The following is a 5,611-nucleotide window of genomic DNA, read 5'->3' as shown; positions in this document are numbered from 1 at the left end:
TGTTTCATTCATCTCAACATAAATCTGTTATGTATCTAAAGTTAACATAACTAGAGTCTTGTCTGTTGAAGGAAATCCTAACAGATTGGTATCAGAGCCTAGGTTTGGCCAAGAAAAGCTCTTGTTTGTGTAAAAGCTTCGAGCTTTATGGTGAAAGGTGCCAGCTTTCTTTAGAAAGCTCCAACTTTCAAAGAAAGGTACAGAAGTTCATGAGAAAAGGTTTAAGCTTTATCTCAAGATACCGTCGGGAAGGACGTTATAGGTTTCTGTCGAATTTTGAGTTCTCGTCAGAGTTTCAGATGGGTTTCAAGAACAGAGAGACATGTGTCAGAGGTGGAGACGTTGCTGCGTCTATGGCTGTGTCAGGTTGAAGACGGACGTTGAGAGCTGTCTGGGTCAACGTCAAAGCACTAGGGGAAAGTTACAGAGGAAGTCGCCGGGTCTCGTTCTGGTAGTCTTTGTCGAGGAGAGACGAAAGAAGAAAAAGGCTCATGGAGGTTCCATGAGCGACGAGACTCAGGGATGGTGGCGTAAGAGTTGTTCTTTGATTCGTCGGAGGAAACGTCGACGACGAGTGACGGTGGTCGGAGGTATCACCATCCTCGGGATTTCTCAGACTTGTTGAGAAGACGTTGAAGAAAATTCTGGATGAAGTTGGATTCACAGTTTCTCTACAAGAGCAGCTAGTGGTTGATGTTGGTCGTATCGGAGGTGAAGAGGAACAGAAGTAAATCTGGTCCAAGATAGAGAAGAAATGGTGAAAGGGAAGAGTCTCAAGTCCAAAACGAGACTCTTTCCCGAAGCGACACCGGCTTTCTTCGATGGAGTGAAGTCTGATGAGAAAGACTTCTCTGTTTCCCTCGGTGAAGAAAAGAAACAGATTCGATATGCTAAGAAGAGAAAGATTCAAGTGATTTCAAGGTCACTGAATTTGAAGCAAGAATAGCTGGTTAGAAGATTGTTCTTGATTTGCAGTATTAGAGACTGGTTGAAGGAAGTTAGTATAAGCTAAAGTTCTTTCATAAGTAGCTGATGGTTTCGGATTCTGAAACTCAAAGTGTGTTATTAGAATCGAAACATCAAGCTCAAGACTCAAATTCTGGGAGAAGTAGAGGCTGATTCTGCTGCAATCACAAGGCTTTTGTGATTCTCTGCTTGGAAGTTTCAGGTTTTCTAAAGTTCTGGAAATTCAATGGAATAGAAGACTCTTTGAACACAGAGGTTATGTACTGATTATGCAGGGGATTTCAGAGAAGGGATTTTTCTGTTGTTGTGTTTGATGGTCAAATTAATGTGATATTATCAGTCTCAGAAGGTGTTCAAGTTGAAGTTATTCAGCCTCGGTTACTCATAAGTTCTTGGAACTAAGGGACGCCTTAGAACCTTGAACTATATGAGTGTTATAAGGCTGTATAAATATCAGTAATGGTATGGGTCCTTTCGTTGAAGAATTTGTACGAAGCAACGTTTTGGTTCTGAAACTTCAGTGGCTCCATTGAGTCTTGAAAGGGGTTTCTGCTGCAGGATTGGTCTACGTGTGTGAAGCTTTTGTTTCTCGGGAATATGGGGGTCATCAGTTGACTGGTCATTAGAGAATGGAAGCTACATCATTGCTATTTTCAGAGGGATGCAATGATGATTATGCTCTTGGTGCGGTCTGAAAATGTTCTGTTGAACAGAAGGTGTTACCCTGAGGTTCATTGCTATTTTCAGAGGGAATGCAATGAATGTGGCGCTCTTGTAAGCTTGAGTGTGTGCAGAGAAGTGTTTTGAGTTCTTATTTCAAGAAGTGTAAGCTCTTGAAAAGATGAAGATTCATGTTTTCAGCAGATTTGTGTTTTGTGTAACACATGGAATTTTTTCTGCTGGATTGAGTCTTAGTGTATCAAGAGTTCTTGTCTCAGGTGGAGCATTGTTTTCCCAGAAGAATATCTTGTATTGTATCTGAATTTTTCAAGCAATGAAGAAGAATATGATGGTCTAAAGCTTAAGGCATTTGGAGGCGAGAATTGTCATCTTAATGTTACTTGGAATGGGCTATATTACAATCTAGTATCGAGAGTCTTCCTAGCGGTGGAGTTAGGCGGCGTGTCCTGTTTATATTAACAGCGGTACAAGTTTTGTATATGCTACATTTTGGCTAAAGAAGAATACAAGATTTATGATCTCTGAGAGTGAGACATTAGTTGATGGTGAATCAGCATAAGTTGTATCACCATTATGGCATGAAGAATGCTCCATGAGAAGAAAATAAAGACAAGGCGGCTAACGGTGAAGGTTCTTGGTGGTTCTTCAGTATGGCTGCAAGAGTAATGAAGTTGTGTCATGTTCTGTGACACGTAGTCTCAAGCAAGAAGCCAAGGTGATTCATTCTACTATATGATATCACATAAGTGAATCAAAGAAGAGTAGATATTGATGTTAACTCTGGACGGTGAGTTGTGTTAGCAAAGGAATGGAGACTTCTACGTGGTTTTATATTCCAGCAAAAGTAATTGTTATTAAAGTTGGGGCTATGCTTAGAAGAATCTCAGATCATGTCGGATGGTCAATGATCTAAGAACTATTTTGCTATCTCAGAAGGGAAGAGTTAACAGATGTTATATTCACCATGGAACAAGGTTCATGCTTATTTGGCATGAAAAGAAACCAAGACAGGAGGTTATCAACGGGTTCTCAGCTCTAACGGTGGTTTAATCTGATGGCTAGAGTTGATTGCAGTTTTGTTTGAAGCTGGTCGTTGGTAAGGAAAGACAGAAACAGTTGCAGGGTTTTCTGAGAAAAGTCAGAAACGACACTAAGGTACAGGTTGGAGATAAAGTCATTGAAGTGTATTCATTGAGTTCTATAAAGAAGAAGATAAAAGAGACAGATGCAAGCGTGCATGAACTGTTTCATGATTGCTCACTTCAAAGAGTTGGCGCTGCTGTGTATCTAGCCTGATACATAACTTATCTCACTGATGGTGTTTGCAACAAAGAGTCCTAGAGAAGATGCAAATGCAGAGGATGAAGCTGCTTGTGGAAGACATACATCAAACAGTTATTTTGAAGATGTCTTATTGCATCAAGGGAAGAGAAGATTATGTAAGTATCTTCTTGGTCATCACTTACAAGTTAGTGAAGTGGTAAATTCATCAATTTCAGAAGCAGGCCTAAGTAGTATTAACTATGAAGGAGGCGTTTCTTATCCAAGATCAGAAGTTGTTGATGGTGAAGATCAAATTCGTTTTTTGGTGAATCTGCATATTTGTAAAGGTGTTGCAGGTTGTTGTTACAGCAGAAATATGCATCATGAGCTCTAGAATTGATGTGGAATGGCTGTACAGAAGGGTCTCGTGTGTATCACAGTGTATTGGTGATGAGAGACAAGCTTTAAGGCTGCTGGTAGTGGTTAAAATCTGCTGGTGGATGCTCTGTTTTTCGACAGGAACTTTTGACAAGCGAAGTGTTCAAGTTCGGTTGGTTTGTTAAACAGGTTGATGTAAAGGGATAATATCAGTTGTGAAGTGAATTCTCAACAAGCTATAGAGATTGTTTACATGGTTGAAGGGCTTCAAGTTTGGAAGCAAAAGAGGTTTTGTTTTCTGCAGTTGGTTCAAGTATTTATTGGTTCTTATCTCAGTGCACATGAGTTTGAAGTAATGGCTAGCAAGGGAATCTGGTTTTGCAGAGAAACAAGTGTGTTTTTCCAGTCACTGTAATGGCTCATGAGTATGAACAGAAGCTATGTGAAGGTTATGTGATTGGAAGGGTCTTAAGGATAATTCTGTTGAAGATAATCAGTTTTGGAATTTAAATTTGTTGGTGGAGCTATAAATGCATCAAGAAGTGATCATCAAGAGTTGAGCTCGCTCGATACACAATTTGTATCAAAGCTGGTTTTCACAACTCTTGTGATTTACGAATGCTCAGATAGTTCAGGATCAGAGACATGAATGGTCACAGTTGCAGAAGGTTATAGCAAGTTTATGGTGTTTAAAAAGCTGATTATCAAGGCTGAGTAAGTATACTCAGGAACTGAGACTGGAATCCAAGAATCTAGAACAAAGGAGGAACTCAAGTTATCTCTCTCTCAAGTATGTGCAGGCTGTTGTGGTTGATCATCATGTTCTTAGGTGGAGATTTGTGAAAATAGGAACTTGATGAGCAAGTCTTAGCAACATTCAAATGCTAACCAAAGAAGAACTCAGGTTAAATTATGGTTTACTTAGGGTTGAGTTAGCAGACTTTGGACCACAAAGAGAAGGCTTACTATTGGTGTATAGGTCTGAGCACAAAACAGGACCGTTTGTCTCTATGCGTTTGGCGGGAAAACGGCCAATTCATACATCAACAGCGGGACGCGGTCCCGATCAATACATGAACTCCAGACCTGTGCAAAAACATACATCAACAACATTTTTATTTAAAATTCATACATAAACTAACACTCTTCTGTCAATACATACATAAACCGAGTTTCCGTTATCTTTATTCTAACGGTGTATTATGTGGATTTAACGTTGGTTACGTGGATTAAATGAGTTTATTACGTGGATTATCAGAACGAAAAAATAGAAAACGACGTCGTTGTGGGCTTTTGAAAACGCGTCGTTTTGTTTTTTCTGAAACAAAAGTCACTTTCTCACTTTCTTCGTTTGCTGTCGACAACTCAAGAAAAGAATCAGAGTTTGGGAGAGAAGAGAGTAAAACGTGATTGAGAGAGAAGAAGAGAGTAAAACGGGATTGAGAGAGAACCAATAATGTCTACCACATCGAACCCTAATTCCTCGTATGATACAGGTAAACATTATCGTTTTTTGTTATCAATCAAGGTTTAGGTCTATATGTAGGATGTTTAATTGAGTTATCATTGAGCAGCTATGTAGGATTTTTACATCCAAAACGACCAAGAACCCAGGGAGACTTTTCCATGGTTGTCCTAATGGTAGTGAAGAGGTAAACAATCTAACTTTGTTTGTTTTTGTGTATGTTCTAAGCTTAGTCGGATTGATTCTATTCTTGTGTAGGATAAGAATCATTTGTTCAAATGGACGGATGAGTCTGCTGTGGAGGAAATTGATGATATGAAGAGCTTGTATGATGACAAAATCGGCCGTTTGGAGCTTCAGTCTCAGAGATGTGAAGATGTAGTGAGAAGCTATGAAAAAAAGATTGAAGATTTGGGTGATGCTTTGGCTGGGTTTGAAAAAGAGATGAAGGAGATGAAAGAGTTGGTTCACGGGTATGAGAAAGATGTGAAGAGCTTGAAGAAGATGGTAGTTTGTGGAGTTGGAATGATGATTGTGTACTACTATTTTGCTATGTACTAATGTGCAAGATTGCAATGAATTGTTTCAGTTTCAGTTACAATATGTTTGTCGGATTGGTTGTTTTTCAAGGGGTTAACAGCTTCTGTTATAAGATAAGAACTATTTTAAACAGAACACTACAAGAAAACATCGGTATTCTGACGGACATTCTGACGGAAAATGAAATCCTCGGAATTTCCCGAGGAATTTCCGAGGAAATTCTGAGGAAACCCAAAATTTGGGTTTCCTCGGAAAAAACCGACGGAATTCCGAGGAAACATCAATCCGTCGGAATATTCCGAGGAAATTCCGAGGAAA

The 5,611-nt window shown here is 39.4% G+C and overlaps 1 protein-coding gene across 1 annotated transcript in view; it reads right to left on the bottom strand.

Moving 5' to 3' along the window:
* The window catches only part of LOC106312060 (rop guanine nucleotide exchange factor 14), a 26,100-nt gene that overhangs the window by 1,356 nt on the left and 19,133 nt on the right, over window positions 1-5,611 (bottom strand).

The sequence above is a fragment of the Brassica oleracea genome, chromosome C8 (genome assembly GCF_000695525.1).
Source record: "Brassica oleracea var. oleracea cultivar TO1000 chromosome C8, BOL, whole genome shotgun sequence".
In the NCBI taxonomy this organism is placed as follows: domain Eukaryota; kingdom Viridiplantae; phylum Streptophyta; class Magnoliopsida; order Brassicales; family Brassicaceae; genus Brassica; species Brassica oleracea.
This window is presented reverse-complemented; position numbering and strand designations above follow the sequence as displayed.